This window comes from Eutrigla gurnardus (genome assembly GCF_963514095.1).
Source record: "Eutrigla gurnardus genome assembly, chromosome: 17".
Taxonomy (NCBI): Eukaryota; Metazoa; Chordata; class Actinopteri; order Perciformes; family Triglidae; genus Eutrigla; species Eutrigla gurnardus.
Window position 1 is genome coordinate 7,550,394 of NC_139928.1, and position 19,770 is coordinate 7,570,163.

Genomic DNA, 19,770 nt, shown 5'->3' on the forward strand with positions numbered 1-19,770 from the left:
CAAACAGGATACAGGACCACCTAGTGCATTGGAGGGGTCATCACATCACCCCCCACAATAAAATAAAAAAATACACATTTTTCTCAACCTGTAGTGTTATTCATCAAACTGGATTATTTTGTCGAAAATGATGAATCAAACTATGTTCGTTGTTTTTTATGTCTGCCTAATGTGATGCATGGGGAAGCTGAAGGCCTGTGCGGCCGAGTACCAGCGAGCGATGCTTCCTCTACGGTCCTTTACCCTCTCCAACCGCTGACAGGCTTTATGGTCGGCCTCCGGGGCAAATTCCCTGCTGACGAGGAAGTAGTTGAGAGACTAAAGGGGTCCAGTTAATGGCAAGTGTTTAATTTTCCAACATGGTGTAATGGACCTCTTACTGCTAATGTAAGCCGTGTGATGCCTTGTTGTCTTGTGCTCCCTGCACTGGCACGGCCCGCAAGAAAGGAAACATTGATTTAAAAACTGGATTAAGCCAGACCTGTTTCTTTCTACCTGTTTCTTTACATCGGTAGTAGAGGGAGGCGGATAGTTTTACACTGAACCTGGTGAGGAAGAAACACCTTATAAGCAAAGGCGGCTGACACTTTGTGTGTGTTTATGGCTGAATTTAGTCTGCGATCAATACTAGCTGGTGACTGACTTGGGAGGGAGAATGCATCGTGTTATTACGCTCAATGTTTCCAGGGGGGGCATACAGTCTTTTATACCTAATGTTGTATGATTAATTAATACTTATTATCTCTGCCAGGATGATAAGACGACCGGTCAGGTCTACGTTCGTCTTTATGTGTGTTTGTGAGTAAATGAGTGTGCATGGCTGATCCTGCGTTCTGCTGCAGTAAACTGTGTCATATTTTCGGTGCTGGGTAATGGCTGGATGCATGCCCAAAGACCTGTCATGGCAGCGTTTCCTCATACTTTCTCAAAACACCTTTTATTCACTGATTAATACCGTCTTCGACAGCCAGGCGGTGACCTCCAGTTCGGAAAAGTGAAGCCATTGCATAAAGTGCCTTGAACTTGCAATCTCTCTACTGGCCATCAGGGGGCGACTGCTCAGGTTGTAAATATAAGTCCGATTGCATGGAGGTCTATGAGAAAATGATCCTACTTCTCACTTGATTCACCTCGGTAAACATTGCAGCTAATTGTGGGTTGTATCCATTCAATCATCCAGCAGCGGTTCTTGAACGCATGGCGGAGATCTGCGTTCAACTCGGCGCACCTTTCTCATCAAACCTATAATGACTTTGTCAAGAGTGCTTTTAACGATTATCGATGATCTGGATCTGATCCACCACCTGCAGAGCTAACTTTGTGTTCTGTCTTGATTAGCTCTATAATTACACATTTAGACTGGAATCCATGTGCACTGAGCGCATGTGGTAAATGTATTTTTGAAAATGCCAGAACAAAAACATACAGACAGCATCTGGATAATAATTCTTTATTTATATAGTACTTTTCACAGCACAGAGTCACAAAGTGCTTCACAAAACATGATAAAACCACACAGCAAAGTGCTTCACAAAACATGATAAAACCACACAGCAAAGTGCTTTCACAAAACATAATAAGACAAACAGTGTGTACAAAGATGAAGAGCAGCCAAGAATAAAACGACAGTAATTAACTGCCCTGCAGTTCAAAGGCCTGTCGAAACAGGTAGGTTTTTAACTGCGCCCTGAAAGTTTCAGACGACGCAGAGGCTCTCAAGTCTGCGGGAAGGGCGTTCCAGAGTCTGGGGGCCACTGAACGAAAGGCTCGGTCCCCTTTAGTTTTGAGGTTGGTTCGGGGAAGAGCGAGGAGCCCCTGGTCGGAGGACCTTAGGGACCGGCTAGTGGAGTAGGGCTGGAGGAGGTCGGAGATGTAGGCCGGGGCAGACCCATGCAGGGCATTGAAGGTGGTTACCAGTATTTTAAATTGGAATCTGAAAGCTATGGGGAGCCAATGTAGGGCGCGGAGGATAGGAGTGATATGACAGGACTTCTGTGAGCGAGTTAGCAGCCTAGCGGCAGCGTTTTGTATTAGTTGTAGACGGTCCAGAGATGATTTATTGAGGCAGGTAAACAGTGAGTTACAGTAATCAAGTCTGGATGAGATGAAAGCGTGGACGGCCAGTTCGAGTTCTGGATGCTGCGTTATCACATGCAATGTTGCGTAATGTTGCTCTCTATTAAGCAAACTAAAAGTACCAGTCCAGCAGAAGCTCCGCGACCATCTCATCTCTTTTGAGCTCCGGATGAAGCTGCATTAGCCTCCGCCATCGCTGGAAAGCAGAACCGATGTTGACTCGCGTCCTGCCTCTCGACTCATCAAGTGTTTTCTTTTACGCAGCTTTTTGCGAAATAGTCGTCTTTTTGCTGATAGTTTTCTCTGTGGAGAAAACTTCCTCCCTGGAGGAGCTAATCTCCCTAGCCATTAGGCTGGATAACCGGCTTAGGGAGAGACGTAGGGAGAGGTCCCTTAGGTCCCTTCCTGCTTACCATCAGCTCCAAGGACCCTCCGCGACATCTCCCCGTTCCACCGCCACGTCTCCTCCCCCCGTCCAGGTTCCAGAGGAACCAATGCAGCTGGGCCGGATACACCTCTCCCCAGCGGAACGCCGGCGAAGGTTAAAGGAAGGACTCTGTCTGTACTGTGGCGAGTCCGGTCACGCTCTTCCCCTTTGTCCCCTTCGGCCAAAAGCCCAGGCTCATCATGCGACAGGGGAGCGCTGATGAGCCGAACTGCCTCCGCGGCCACCTCCCTTTCCCGCATCCAACTCCAAGGAACCCTTACCTGGTCTCAGCAGCCCCTATCCCTGTCGGTACTGGTGGACTCGGGCTCGGACGAGAACTTCATCGACGCGGGCACGGTAGACCGGGCTCACATCCCCACACTCCCTCTTCCGTTTCCAAAGGAGGTTTTCGCCCTGGATGGCCGGGTCTTAGCCAGGGTCACTCACCGTACCGCCCCCCTCACACTCCTCCTGTCTGGCAACCACAGCGAGAGAATCCAACTGTTCATCCTCCCCTCACCCCAGTCTCCCGTGGTCCTCGGTCTTCCCTGGCTCAAACTTCACAACCCACACATCGACTGGTCTTCGGCACGGATTAGCAGCTGCCACTCCAACTGTCTCCACTCGGCTGTTCCCCCCGGTGCTCCTGTGTCCCCAGCTGCTCCTGCACCGGTAGACCTTGCCGCCGTCCCCTCTGCCTATCACGACCTGGCGGAGGTTTTCAGTAAGGACCATGCTCAGTCCCTACCACCTCACCGCCCTTACGACTGCGCCATCGACCTACTAACCGGTGCTACGCTCCCGTCTAGCTGCCTCTACAACTTCTCCCGGCCGGAGCGTGAGGCCATGGAGGAGTACATCCGGGACGCCCTCACCGCGGGGTTCATCCGCCCATCATCCTCACCGGTGGGAGCAGGGTTCTTCTTCGTATCCAAGAAGGATGGTACACTTCGCCCCTGTATAGATTACAGGGGTTTGAACAACATTACTATCAAAAACAAGTATCCATTACCTTTAATTGACTCTGCTTTCGGTCCCCTCCACCAGGCCACCATCTTCTCCAAGCTAGACCTGCGCAGCGCTTACCATCTGCTGCGCATCCGGGAGAAGGATGAGTGGAAGACGGCTTTCAACACCCACCTAGGGCACTTCGAGTACCAAGTCATGCCATTTGGTCTCACTAACGCTCCTGCTGTTTTCCAGGCGTTGGTGAATGACGTGCTCTGTGACATGTTGAATCGTTTTGTTTTTGTCTACCTCGATGACATTCTCATTTTTTCTCGTTCCCCCGAGGAGCATCTTCAGCATGTCCGGACCGTCCTACAGAGGCTCCTGGAGAACAAGCTCTTTGTCAAGGCGGAGAAGTGCCAGTTCCACGCTACCTCGGTGCAGTTCCTGGGATTCATCATCGAGCGGGGGCAGGTGAGAGCTGACCCTGCTAAAGTGCGTGCGGTGATGGACTGGCCCATTCCTGAGAACCGGAAACAGCTCCAGCGCTTCTTGGGTTTCGCCAACTTCTATCGCCGCTTCATCCAGGACTACAGCCGGGTGGCGGTTCCACTTACCCGCCTCACCTCCTCCAAGCTCCCATACACCTGGTCATCGGATGCAGAGACGGCGTTCGCCAAACTGAAGGGGCTGTTCTCCACGGCTCCAGTCCTGGTCCATCCGAACCCGGATCTCCAATACGTGGTGGAGGTGGACGCCTCGGACACCGGTGTGGGAGCAGTGCTGTCCCAGAGATCCCCGTCGGACCAGAAGCTCCACCCCTGCGCTTTCTTCTCTCGCCGTCTCTCCCAGGCGGAGGGGAACTATGACGTGGGGAATCGGGAGCTGTTAGCCGTCGTCCTCGCCCTGCAAGAATGGAGACACTGGCTGGAGGGAGCGGCTGTCCCTTTCCTCGTTTGGACCGACCATCGCAACCTTACCTACCTCCGCTCGGCCAAACGTCTGAACTCCCGCCAGGCTCGATGGGCTCTGTTCCTGGGGTGTTTCTGTTTCACCCTCACCTACCGACCTGGTTCGAGAAACACCAAGCCCGACGCTCTCTCCCGCCAGTTCTCTCCTACGGATGAGCCAGACACTGATGAGCACATCATTTCCCCCGAGTGTGTGGTTGCTGCCGCCAGATGGGAGGTCGAACGCGCGGTCAAGGAGGCGCAGCGCACCCATCCTCCACCGGACGGCTGTCCACCCGACCGGATGTTTGTTCCGGATCCCTCCAGGTCTATGGTCCTTCAATGGGGGCATTCATCGAGGTTGGCTTGTCATCCGGGTTTCCAGAGAACCCTCGCCCTCGTTCGTCAGCGGTTCTGGTGGCCCTCAATATACGCTGACACCAAGGAGTTCGTCCCGGCCTGCTCTGTCTGTTCCCGCAGCAAAGCGTCCCACCGTGCTCCAGCCGGCCTGTTACGACCTCTGCCCATTCCCCATCGACCCTGGTCGCACATCGCCGTGGACTTCGTGACTGGACTGCCACCCTCGGAGGGACATACGGTCATCCTCACCATTGTGGACCGGTTCTCAAAGGCTGTCCACTATGTCCCCCTACCTAAGTTCCCCTCAGCCTTGGAGACGGCCAACCACCTGGTACACAATGTCTTCAGGCTTCATGGTCTCCCCCTGGACATCGTGTCGGACCGCGGCCCACAATTCATCTCTCAGGTCTGGAGGGCGTTCTGCTCGGCGATCGGGGCATCGGTCAGCCTCTCATCCGGATACCATCCCCAATCCAACGGACAGACGGAGCGGGCTAACCAAGACCTGGAGGCTGCCCTGCGCTGCGTCTCCGCCAGTCACCCTGCCTCCTGGTCCACTCATCTTCCATGGGTGGAATACGCCCACAACTCCCTCGTCAGCTCTGCCACGGGTATGTCACCATTTATGGCCGCTAACGGTTTCCAACCCCCCTTGTTCCCCGAACAGGAGAGTGAGGTGGCAGTTCCGTCCGTCCGGGACCACATTAGGCGGTGCCGGCAGGTGTGGCAGGTGGCCCGCGCTGCCCTCCTTCGCACGGCGGCTCAGAACCAGCGCCTAGCGGACAGGCACCGCAGGCCGGCCCCGGCCAGAGGGTGTGGCTTTCGTCCAAGGACCTGCCCCTTCAGACGGACTCCCGCAAGCTGGCGCCTAGGTACATTGGTCCTTTTGAGATCGAGAGAATGATCAACCCTGCGGTAGCTCGGCTTAAACTTCCAGCCTCCCCCAAGGTCCATCCCTCCTTTCATGTGTCTCTGCTCAAGCCCGTCTCTTCCAGCCCATTGAGCCCTCCGGCCGAACCCCCCACCAATATCTGGTGGACTGGGAGGGTTATGGTCCGGAGGAGCGCTCCTGGATTTCCCGCTCCCTCATAGAAGACAAAACCCTGCTCTCTGACTTTTACCGACAGTTCCCGGGGAAGCCTGGCAGGGTGCCAGGAGGCACCCGTTAGGGGGGGGGTCACTGTCACGGTTCTGCCAGGACAGTGGGAGGGATTTTTCGTGTTTCTGTGTTGTGTGTTTTCCCTTGTCTGTCTTCCCCCTCCTTTTCCCTCTCACTCTCCAGCCGCTCTGGGGGGCGTGGCCGGTGGGCGTGCCGGCAGCAGAGGACCAAGCGGGCACACCTGATGCCAATCATCAAGATCACCAGCAGACTATTTAAACCTGGCGTCCTCATCACTCCGGCGCCAGATTATTTCGTCCCTACGGTGATGTGTGAAGCTCTGATCTTCGTCTCCGCAAACAGTGCTTTCTCCTGCCTAGTCGTAATCTTTACTAACGCCTTTTTTGTGACTTTGCTCTCCAGAAGGACTCCAGCGTTCTCCCGTTGGACTCATCCCTGCCTGCCAGTCCACCTGCTTGCTCGTCACCTCAGCAGTCCTCTGCTAACCAGCTCGAACGGACACGTCACCCGCACCAGCCTGCTGCACCATTCATTTCTGGTTACAATAAACATCTTAAACCTGCCTTCTGCCTCTGGTCTCTCAGTCCGGGTCCAATAGACAAAAACACAACAATTGGGTTTTATTACATTATCAATTGAGTTAAGTGCGTTATTACATTTTCAGGAATTATTACATTATAGGGTGCTACAACCCATACCAATCACTTAAAGTTATTGGCCATATTAACACGGCGGTGTGAATACGGGAAAGTGGTCCAAACTCACAAAAAGTATGGTGCCCCTCACCCCCAAAGAAAATGTTGTCCAGGACCAGGTGTTATCGAGATCTACTTCCTCACTCTTGATGGATGTTGAGGTTATATAAGTCCGATCTCCATGCTTGGTGTCTCCCACAAAGTTCACAGTAGGCTAAATTGACTGATTGCTACCAAGTAAAAGAACATTTATGTGTCCGTGACCGAGGGTTAAAGGTTGCTTTTTCAGCATTTACAGTAAGTCTTTGGTGTATTTGTCCATGATAGTTTTTTTTTCTTTTGAATCAGAAAACTGAACAGTTTCATCACCAAAATGCCAGAATCAATAGCTGGGTGCCTCCTCTGAAAGCCAAGCTTCGGTATTGAAATGTGTACAAAAGATGTTTTGATAGATTTCACACCTAATGAATGGTAAAAATGACAAATCACATTCTTTGAAGCATTTATGTGCGAAACTAAAAAGCCTTTTTGCCTTTCTGGGGTCGCGTCTCACTCTGCCTCCAACACAGTTTTACATCATTACAATCCTAATGACATTCATGTGAGCTATTCACATGCTATAATCATATAGGTGATTATCAGTCATTATAAAGCACCACATAGACTGTGATCACCCAATTTAAATGCGTTTAGTACCACGCTGCATAGTGCTGTAGTCCTCGTTATCATTTTCCAGAAGAGGATATTTTGCTGCACACAATTACTGCAGCGATCCTGTTGCATAATGTGATTAGTCTGTCTACTCTGGTTGTAAAAGAAATGCCATTAGAGAAGCACTGTGTTGCTCTCCACATCATAAATTACATTGTTTAAAGGTTCATTTTATAGCATTTGTGACAACATGGTATAATGAACAAGAAATGAAAGCTGCTCATTGTTTCATACATTTTTCCGAGGTATTTTGTTCTTCCTCCGGGTGAATGTTCCCTCCTTCCACCATCTGCTGCCGCCAGCAGCGCTGAAGACTTCAGCTCTGTTAGCGATGACATAAACCAACACCACAGACTTCTAGAGGCTGATTATTTATGTAATTTTTAACAATATAAATACAAATAACTGCATCTGAACTTACACAAATTACACATTCTTTTGGTTAAAGAGACATTTTTTTTTGCAGACAACCAGTGCACATAGATGAGTGTGTGCTTGCAATCTTCTACATGCACGCACGCACACACACACACACACACACACTGACTCATTTAATGAATTTGCCTGGTATCACTTGTATATGAATCTTTCTATGATTTCAACCTAATGTTTTACATTTTGTATTATTATTATTATACTTATTTCAATAAATGTATTGTGTGTAATATGAAATATTGTATATGTAATGTAATATGTAAGTTGGACAAGCTGTATAGTTTAAAACCAAAATAACATCCAAGTTGAATCTCCCATAAAATAATAATACACAAGCCCAAAGGGAAGGGATGCTCTAATAAAGATTAATGTCACAGATTCTTTTTGTTTGATTTGATCAAAGAAATGTTCAAATCCGCCACTGTTTTTGTTTCATATCAAAGAGAAGATCATGGGGTTGCCAGATCCTCAGTTTAGGTCTCCCACTTATCACACTCATTCAGTCACTCTTACAGCAAACACACAAACCTGGCAACTCTGCAAAACCGTACTGGTAACTGATACATGATTATATAGGTAGGGACACTTCAATTCAAAAGCACCTTGTATACCGATACCCAAATCTGGTGTCCACTATCAATAATATATAATTCAGTGTAAAGGCTTGTGCATGATAACGTCTCCAAATTATTCATGAATAGTAATATCCGAAGACACTGCTTTAAAAGTAATTAATTTCTGTCGTAGGGAAACAGATGGCAGTGAGTGTATTTTATGTCATTTGATTAATGTTTGAACCGCGTCATCAAGGTAAAGCAAAGGTAAATATCCTCATCTGTTCATCACAGCTGTGGTGGAGGCGTCGTCATGGACACTCGTACATGCATGCTTATAATAAGCAGAAGCTTTCGGTACGAGACGCGTCGCTCTGTAATGGCCTAATCATCGGCTGCTAATTGTGAGAGGGAAACATCTCGTGGATCATTTTAACGAACAGATTGCAGGAAGGTTGAAAGGCCCTAACTGCTCTTTTTCATTCATGAGACGGTGTAGAGTTGTTGCTGCAGCGCCCGTCTCCCTTATCGCCCTTCTATAAGGTCGTCGGTTTTTCTTTTGAAATGGCCTTTTGACAGCGTGTTGATATTCATGCGGCCGGGTTTCAGAGCCACGCCAGTGAGAAATATTCACTCAGCCTCCTCGAGCTGTCGGGGAATCAACGGACATGTCGCACGAAGCACAGATGGAAGCTTGTTCTCAAAACACTGAGCCCCGAGCTAATATCAACAACCAATACAGTGTCTCCACTCAATACGCTCCCGAGGCCTTTCACTTATTCATTTACATTCCACACAACAACCGCTGTACTCCAGAGTGGCAATCTGTGGCCATTGATCACAACAGCCGTTACTATTGGCTGTCCTAGCTAACAGCTGTTAGTCTGACACACACAGACAAACAATGACTTTTAGGGCAAATATCCAACCGCTGCACGATAATTGGACAGTGGTTTGTGTGTCCCACAGTCCATCCAATCCACATGCCTCAAATCCATTCCAATTTTGCCTTCCGATAAGGTTCAAGTAAAGTGTATTGCTGATTTGACGAGTCGGTCTACAAGGTCTTGTCCAAGATACAAGACGGCATCATCGTAGTTTGTTTTTGTTTAGTTCCACTCTTTGCCTTATATCCCACAGAAACCCAAAACCGGTTGTCATGGCTACGAAGCAGTGTCAACTTCAAATGCCATTCCAGGCATCCAGGCATCCAGATACGTTGGCTTTCATCTTCATCGGTGAAGACCACTAGATCCTGTTGGAAGCTACAGAAAAAGCAAGGTAGTGGCCCACGATGAGTTGAGGATATTTTGTCAAACACAGCTCAGTTGTTTGAGCACACGAGACCCATAAAGTCCCATTTCTAAATCATTTTGATCAAAAATTCACCAAGTGTTAAAGACAAGCTTGTAAACGCTCATCTCTAACAAATGTCCCTGAAGAGTTTTTATATCGGCTTGTGTTCAGTGCCTATCAAGTGCCTATAATTCGTGCAATCAAGTGCCTATAATTCCAAAATGTGTCCAGTGATTGATAGTAAATGTTTGTGAGGACGTGGATGGAAGGCAGGCAGATGTTTTTCATATTGCAGATGTTATAAAAGGGGGGAAACAATAGAAAGTCAAGACAACCAGGCTGTCACTACAATAAGGGCCATATCACCTCGCTACGCCCCTGCATTGACATTATGAGCTTCATTAGGTATTGTGATGACATACTTGACAGTTCATAATCTCAGTGGAAACTTCTGTCATTACTTTGACCAACTGTTGTTTCAAAAGCTTTTACAGCATACCAACATGACATTTGATACTGAAATTGTAGAATAATTACTATCCCAAAATATCAAACTGGACTGGCTATTGGCACTTAGTAAAAAAAAACCCAACCCCACAGAAAATAATCAACTTTGCTCTCAGCAATTGCATTTCCATTTATTTTCACAATGATCAGCAAGAGAAAAAAAGTCTGGTAGCTTTGAGGAGAGCATAACGGCGGTTTCTTTTCGCATCTAACTCTTGAATGAGCCGAACCTGTCACGGAGGGGTAAAAAGGGAAAACTATGGAAAGGGGAGTAGGACCCAAATGCAGCTAATCAGACGAGGGGGCAGGATTGGGAGAAACAAAAGGTGAGCTTTATTTAAGCCAGTTGGGTCAGGTACAAAAAACACAGGGGACAAAAGGCAAAGTAGCAACAAAAACCAGCAGGGCAAAGTACAAAGAAAAAGGCAAAGTTCAAATCAAACATGGAAAACTGAAAACCAAAAACATACCTCAAAAGGGACTTAAAACCAGCAGGACCATGAACATGAACAGACGTGGACAAGAGGCAGACAGATACAATGACCCGACAAGGAGTGAAGGGAAGACACAGGGAGGCAGGGAGCTGACGAGGGACAAGTGTTGGGACCTCACCAGTAGGACTACACAATGCGGCCTACGAAAGCCTGCACATGCGGTCAGAACAAAGGGACAAAAGGGATTAAAACTACACCGCCATTTTAGTTTCACTTCTCACCTAGGTGCGAAGTGCAACGTCACACAACTGGTGTCCTATTGGCTGACCACCACAGGTACCCCAGGGGTCCCCGGCAGCAGCCGTGAACTATATAAACCAGCGCCATCTTAAGAACAGTCTCTTCCTGCTTCCAACTCTCTTCCATCGCAACACCACGTTGCAACAGGGGGCGACCCCCGCAGCACACCGCTGCAACAAGAGGAACCAAGCCGGTTCCTGCATTTTAGCTACCAGCTCCTGTCTGAAGTAAGCTGACTAAATCGCCAAGCTGCGATCATATTGTCGCCCGCGGAAGAAAGAAACACAAACTGTTTTCTTTATTCGAGTTTGATCAACGAGAGGAAACATGCTCCGCTCTCGTCTGGACTAAGCCGACTCATCACGACCCCCCGCTGCCGCCGGGACTACCGCCGCGGTAAGGAACGCCGTCATCGCCAGGACGGACTCGCAGCTTGCGCAACGACACCAGTAAGAGGCTATCAGTCTGGGCAGAGACATAAGTTTGATAGTGTAGGATATGCTTGTAATTCTTGTTAACGTGTTTTAAGTTTTGATCACAGACCGCCGAGTCCGTTGCTTTCCGTGTTGTATTTGAATGCTGATTGTGTACCCACGCCACTGGGTTGATTTCTGTAACGGTGTTTTTGACTAAACCTCAGCCATATTCGCGAGCCCAGTAAGCGTCTACTATCAGTTAAGAGACCGGTCCCGCTGAATGGACGCCAGTTCATTCACGAGCCCGTGTGATTGTAACACGCCTCCTGAGCCTCAGGATATTGCGCGCGCATTCTCCCCCTCTCTTTGTTTGTGTCCCGCTAACACACACACGCACACAAACGCTGAAAGCTGTGAGGGATAGCTCCATCTGGTGGTCGCGCCCGGCCATATCTCTCTCTCTCTCGCTCTTTCTCTCTACACACACACACGCACACACACACACACTCCACGTGTGTCTCTTCCGTTGTTTAGCTTAGCTTTGTGTGTTAGGTAGTTAGGTAATAAGGCTTTGTTAATTGCAGTGTTATTGATTGTGATCATTATTACTGATTTTAATAAATCTTATTATATTATAACTAGTGGTCTCTTGTGCTTGTTGTGTATAAGTCACTGGATAACAGCAGGTTGTGAAGGCTAGTGCTCGAATTTCACGCCTTTTTAATTGTTCGATTGGTTTTGTACTTCTATGCCAATGATCACGATGATTGGCATGTGAGTATAAAACCTTTATATTGAGACTGAATACAGTTTTAGGTTATCTTTTCCCTGATCCCAGGGTGGTGCCCCGTTTATTCATGATTATATCATGATAATATATTAAATATAATTATTAATATTGATAATCATATTGACATTAGTAATTAGCTGTTGATAACCAAATCTGCTCCTGCTACTACCCCAACACAGGTGAAACACATTAGGGCAGGTAGGGTAATCAACACGAGAGGGTTTGGGAAGTCAAGACAGCAGAAACAACAAGGACCAGGAAGTACAAGACAAGAGGACTACAAAATAAAACAGGAAACCAAAACTACAAAAACCCACAGTCATGACATGGACAAGACAAGAAAAACAAGTGACAAGACAAGACAGAATGACTACAAAAACCCCAGAAACCAAAACGACAAAACCCAGTCATGACAGAACCAGAGTCGGTGATGGCTGGAACAGTGGAAAAATACTCACAAGATGGTTCTGATGAGTTTAATTTAGTTTCTGTCAAGTTTGAATGAAGTGTGTTTTGGGTGTTCAGCGAGGTAAAATTACTGTTGTCTGATTGGAATATGGTGGCTTTGAGGAGAGCAGAATCTGTGTTGATTGTATTTAATATATTTACTTCAATGTGCGTCACATAGCATCGCTCCGGGAAAAGGGTAAAATTAGCATTTCCATCTCTACTGATTGGAGCCGAAGCCGATAAATACCTCTGACTACTGGAGAGTCATTTTGTGGATGCCGGATACTTAAATAGGGAACAGTTTGCTAACACGTTAGCCATAAAAACTTTGTTAAAAAAAATGAGTAGTGAGAGAACGGTACATCATTATATACAACAACTTGTTTCTGCGGCCAGTGTGCAAAAACATGTGTTATGACAGGTTTATCTTTTTAACTTTTGAACAATGAACATTGAATGTACTAGAAATATATATTTTTACTAGAACAAAGTATGTAAGGCAATAATAGATCAGTTTGATTTGATGCCCTTGGCAAAAAGAAAGACAACAAATAAATCACTACTTCATCAAAATCTGTCTTTAAGAAACCTTACCTTTTAATTCTCTTGTGATATTTACTTTCATACTGTTATTTCAATCCATAGAAAGAGTTTAAGTGCTTCATAGCTGGTTCTTTTCATTTAGTTAAAGGTGGTATACGGGCCAAGAGCAGTAACACTGAGCTCAATATTCTGTCAAGTTAAGTTCTTAGTACATTTGACACCAACCTCTCTGTGGATTTTTTTTTTTTTTTCAGGCAGAGCCACAGTGTGTTGCTCGCTGTGTTCGAGCATGTCAAGTGTTATTAATGTCAGTCTGCCGAAGGGAGAAGGGAGACCGCAGATGCAACCGTCAGCTCGGGCAATGTACTGTTGAGGTTATTACGCCAAATATCGGGGGAAACAGTCTGCCATGAGAATCTGTCAGTCCCGACCCGGCCCAGAGGATCCTCACGCCTGCCACGGCCATCATATGCAACCCTGTACACTGAAGAACTCTGGGAGTAGGCATGATCTCCTGTCCAATTAAATACACATCAACGTAACCTTAACTAATGGGTTAATTCAAATCATTTCAATTGCGTTCAAAAGAAGAAGAATCAAACTGACCCTTTGACCTTTCCTCTGGAGCCACCTGCAGGACGTGTGCCTTTTTAACTATTCTGACACGGTATAATAACTTCACATGTTAATGTGTAGGGCAGTCCAGGGGTCTGGTCCATGCAGACTACGTAGTATGGAAATCAAACGTAACGTGGAACCAAAGTTCACAAGTGCAAGTTCCTCCCGTATGGCGCTTACAGCTGATAACGCCGTCCCACCCGGCAGGCGTAGCTCCTGACCTCCAGTTTCCCTTCAGGTAAACACCCCCTGCTCATTCGCACTGTTAGCGCCTTTAGCAACGTTAGCTACAAGCTGCTGGCTCTGGTGTCGTCATGTTGAAAGCTATTGAGAGGCAATCGGAATGCTAGCAATCTCAAATCTAGCACCTTTAAAATATCAGCTAAAGGAAATGTTATATCGTCATGTGGTTATTGGAGTGAATACAGTTGGGGTTAAATTAGACTGAAACAAGTTATTTTGGAGGCAAATATGGTCTCACTGCTCTCTTTTTACAGTGAAAGGACTTAACGGTTTGATTCAGTGCAACCTTTGACTTCTCTCTTCTGGAGTTTTATGCAATTATCATCCATAATGTGCATTAAATCTTCCAACATACGTTTTAAAGGCTTCTAAATATAGACTGAACAGTTCAACGCAGGAGTCTATTATAGTTTCACTTGCAGATCGAAACCTGACCGGGAGAGTCGACTGTATTTCAGTGCTGTCAAGTGTTAATGAACTGTAAATGACAGAGAAGGTGTTCCTTCTCACTGAGGAACGTGAGAGTCTTCCCAGAGAGGCAAGATGAGGAGATCAGAGGATGAAGTGCTTGGATGATCATATCCTCTTCATATTTAATTGCTGTATGAAGGCAGGCCATTTTTAGCCCCTTTACAAGTGGTGCACATTTAGCTGCAGTGCATGTGTGTACATGCCTTCAATCCAGTAGGGTGTCGCAGCCGCCATTCAATAAGTCTCTTCTTTAAAATATATCAGTAAAGAGGCAGCAAATCACAGACATTTTTTATCTTTGGCTTTTATTTAACAAAAGATCTTCCCTTTCCTACCATTACATCATGCAGAGTTGAATGCCAAGATGGATGTAAATATCTTCAGGTTATTACCTACACATGAGACAAATATACAAGCCTCAATTCTGCCATAAAATATAAATAACATTTCAAGTCTACAGCCCCAATAACAGCCTCTAGCTATATTTAAATTCCAGCCCATGATATGAAAGTGTGGAACAGAATGTACACTGTACTGATGATTTGAAAAACTGGACCCATGGGGTCTGTAAAGGATAATTAAAGCCCGCTGACATATAGGCTATCACACAAATTATGAGCAGCCGAGTGGGGAAAACAGTTCATGTCAGGCTCCTATTGCTGCACAGACTATCAACAAATCTGTTTAAAAAAAGGCTGCTTTGCATCTAGTCTCACTAACAAACCACTACACATTTGCAATACAACCATAACACATGGGTGAAGCACAGGGGTCCAACACCGGGAGACCTGGGTTTACATCCTGAGTCCGGTCCATGGTTGGGTTCTTTTTCTGTAGTAAACCAAGACCATAATCTTTCCATAACTTTAACCGTATAAACTTAAATATCTTGTGTGCAAAGTTGACATTTTGTCTGTGACGGGTGCTGAAGGAAAGCTTGTAAGGTGCCCAAGGGTTTCCCTCTGTGGAGCATGAATATGCTAGTAAACTTGTTGGGATGTGTTGAAGTATCTGGTCAGTTCAAAGGTCAGTTGAACAACAACACATTCTAGTTAGGATTTAACTATAACCAGATGTTCCATGAGCGAAGGTGCAATTAATGTTTAGGTTTAGGAGGAAGATGAGGGTTGAGCGAGAAGAAGGCCGATCAGCAAGGCTCTTTTAAAGAAAGGCATGTGGCAGGAAGAGTTTGGATTTCCTTAGATTTGAGGGCAGGAAAGGACTTCTCAGGTGGAACAGGTGCACAGGATCTAGGAAGGACTCTGCCAGGGATTGGAAGAACCGGGTGGGCACGCACGGTTTCGGACACAGATATCTGTTTAATTGTAATTATTCTCATTCCACCTGCCTGACTCCGAAGATTCATTTGCCACCAATCTACACATGGACATCTTTGGGGAAGCTGCCTAAGAAACCACAGTGTCTATGAAATTGTAATATTTCTGAGGGCAAGTAGAAAGTTTAGCCTTCATGGGGTGCTAGACAAAAGGTATGAGGTCACCAAAACAATAGGGCTATATCCCCGGGGACCATGATTATCCTCAAAATCGAGATGAAATGAAAAATGCCCTTTTGTCCCGATTCCACTGGGGAATAGTTGCAGTACAGAAGCCAAAGATGCTCTGAATTTGGTTTGGCTGGGACTTTAGAGGGATGGTTTGAGTGTTTTGAAGTGGAGTTGAATGAGGTACTGATCCATAGTCAGCGTATTAACCCAATAGATGGTGGTCAGAACATCACCAGTCTGGAGAAGCAGATAGGAGTACCAGCACAGGAGTGAAGCGATGCACTAATATGGACATGTTTTAGCCACTTCAATGAAAGGCCCATAAAAAAGGTGTTATATTTAGGATATTTCCACCACTTTGTCTTGCCGTCAGAAAACCCTTCCCGATGGGCAACTAAACCGAAAGTGCAACTTATTTATGCTCTACTCAAACCCATAATGCTCTGCTGACAAAAACAATGAAGTAATTTTCATTTTCAGTTCAGCTCACCTTTGGAAAATGTATTTTTTATGTTTTTTCCCCCATCTACAGTAGTAGCGTGCCAACTGCCATTTCCTAGAGATACTAACCCTAACCTGAACTATCCCTTTGATAAATGTTATCTTAACATGTCCATTACGTTTGAAAATAAGGAAAAACATTGTATGCAATAGTAATGGTCAACGAAAGATAACTGGGACACCAAACACATTAGGAATCATCGGTTTTGATTCCATGACTTTTATGGACATTCAATGTCCATAAAAGTCATGGATATCTGACAAGTAATTGTGCAAATATCTGAACCAGAAGATGGAACAGATGGATGGACAGAATGGATCAATAGATAGAGAGACGTGGGAACTGGGGATTAGGTCACATTCTAGCGGAATAAATAAAATGCGTCTATAAATGGACTTCATATCCTTCTAATCTTCTTTGTACGCATATCAAAGCGAGGACACTCCGTCTCCGTTCGGTGCCAGTAAAAGAAATCCTTCCATCTGTGCTCGGCTGTCAAACGCTCTGCCATCGCTCTGCCATCGCTCAGCATCGACCGCCGAGACTCTACTAACCCGCCGCATCGGAGCGGCTGACCTTTTCCATGGGAGCATCACAGATCGATAAAATGTTATTTGATGGTCATGTTGGAGTTCAGAAGAAAACAGTGAGGGCCCATTGTATCCCAATTAAATTCAATAATAATAATAATAATAATAATAATAATTCATGAATGATGTATGAGTGGTTGACATTCCTTCTCTGAGGAGAACTATTTTAGGCCTTCGCAGCCAAAGTGTTGTTTCTGTCTCGCTTCTGTGTGTGTGTGTAAACATTTGCAGGATTACCAACAGTTGTAAATGAAAACATATGAGTCATGCTGTGACATTTGAACAGGAAGCTTTTGCCTCACACCAGGTAAAGACTCTGGGAAGACTGACCACTTCAAATCATAATTGTGTTACGTGGACGTACTCCGTGTCCCTCTGAACGCCGGTGGAAACACGCCGAGGAGTCTTGGGAGCTCAGTGGAAACGGGTATCCATCCTCACGTTGCGGGATAATGACTCATCGTGCGCTAATGAGGCTTTTGGAGATGCACTTGTCTTAATAAATGAGCTGTTCAACTGAGGAAAGTCGGGTTCCTCGTGGCAACAGAGTTGCCAAGAGATTTAAAAGACAACCCCAACCATCATCATAATCTGTCTGAGCTCTCGTTGTTAACTGATAACATGTAGATTATATCAATATTTCGGCTGTGATCAGAACAACAAGGACAACAACTTTGCTTCAATCCTGTTAGAAAGAAAATCGAAAGAATAGATATTCAACAACTTGAGCACCGGGGCCCGCAACCCATATGGGCCCCAAAGCTCTATATGCTTGTCTTTCAAGCGGGTTGTTAATTTTGGGATCCGTATGTAGATTTTTCAACAAATGGATGGAAATTGGACTTGTATCCGCTGCGGTTTGGACCATTCAATGTTAAAAATTGACCTGAAAAGTTCCATAGCAACCAGCATAAATACTCACCTCCTGTGTCACGTCTGATTTTCTGATTTCCAGCCTCCTCATCGGTGTGTTTTTGGGTCCAAACCTGCGATCCCTTCCTTGAGACAATACAGGCTATTTGAGGGGTAACTTTATGATTTATCGTAGTCTTTCGAGAATGGAAGAGGGCTCCTAGCAGGGAGCAAAGAAGAATGAGGGTGGCATGTCGGGAAGCTATGTTGAAGCCGAAGCAAAAAGGCTGAGTTTTCTACCTGAGCAACTAAAGATTCCCTGATTTGCAGCCTTCCCCCCGGTCGACTAGCCTCCCGTTTGCTTCCCAGCCTGCCAGCTTCATTTCTGGCCTCTTCGCCTCGGTTTCTTGAGCCTGACGTCTGCCAGGCCCCAGATTACATCTTCTGCCAGTCACACTGCCCCACCATCACACCGAGCAGACCGCCGCTGCGTCATCAAGCACCAATCGCCAAGGCCGCGGCCCCTTTTCGGGGAAAGAAATTGCTGTCAGGAGAGAAACGGGAAAAATGCCAAAGAAGCTGCAGCCGGTTGTGAAACTATCAACAGAAGAATCCAAATCTCTGGCTCCTCACTCTCCCCGGAGAGGAAAGGCATCCAAGAAGGAGACAAGTTTGGTTTGTCTTATTATTATCTATTAAGTTATTAAGTTACTTATAAAATGCTGACTATAGCAGCTTGTGCTTGTGTGGTTTTGTTGCTTATTAAAGGCGGGTCCACACCGGACCGAAAATCGGCGTCTTTGAGAGAGTCGGTGTCCGTGACATGAGTCTCCTTGGTGTGGTCGCTTGAATCGGCCCACGTCGGCGTTCATTTCAGCCGATTTAAATGTGTAATCCGCCATTCGAGTCGGCCATATTAAGTAGCCCGACTTCCTTTACCGACGCGAGTCGGGCAGTCGGTGCGGTGTGGACCCGCCTTAACACCAACCATTTCAATGTAAATGATCCCCATCGACCTGCATCTGGTTCTCCACTGTAGAAACTGAATCATTGTAAAAGCACCAGGAACACACTGGCCTTTTACTGAAAGAGTAAATGTTGAGAAAGAAGCAATCTCCCCGATCCGAGCCAAATACAAGTGGAGGTCTGTTGAGACCTCTGGAAGAAAGTGAAGGAGTCCAGATGAGGGACTGGTGTTAAAGAAGAGGCTCTCTGCTCAGCAGCACGGGGTTAGCGGAGCATGCAAAGTCATGATGGCTCATGTGGGACGTGTCTTTGGGATTACTCCCTCACATGCTTCAGTGACAGCATTTCAGCTGCAGACCAGCTATTCATATTGACATCCTTTACTCTGTGTGCAGAATCTTTGACCTCAGAGGTCACGTTGCTGAACAGGACCTATCATGTTCTTAATTGTAGTGTTCATTTATTTCTATTTTATTGTATTTATACTTTATTTTATTGTGCCTCCTGTGCTTTTAGTTTGCACCGACACTCACAATGTAATTACTGGTAACAAATGTTTGCATTGCTACCAAGTACGTGATGTTAATCTTCAATATTGAGTCTTGAATCTTGAATCTTGACCTGTCCCTGATTGATCTGTTGGACAGTTAAATCACTCAGCTGATCCACTAGCCGGAGCAGAAATCCATGTCAAGCACAACACGACCGGGTAATTCTCCTCTTCGTCTGCGGTGTAAACTCCTCTTCTAAAGTGTGTGAATGTTCACTGTCAGTGTGGTAAAAGGCTTAACGATGCAGATGGATAGAACGCTGTGAGAGAAGGCTGCTGCCGTACGTTCTTACAGACGGATGTCTCATCTGAATCAAACAGACTACACCCAACAACACACACACTTCAATGTCATCGATGGCATCTATCAGCCAGAAAGGGGCGTGGCCTTGACGTTGTATGGAGTACCTGTATGTGCCAGTCTGCTCCGTCTTGAAGATACACAGATTAAGCTTTTTG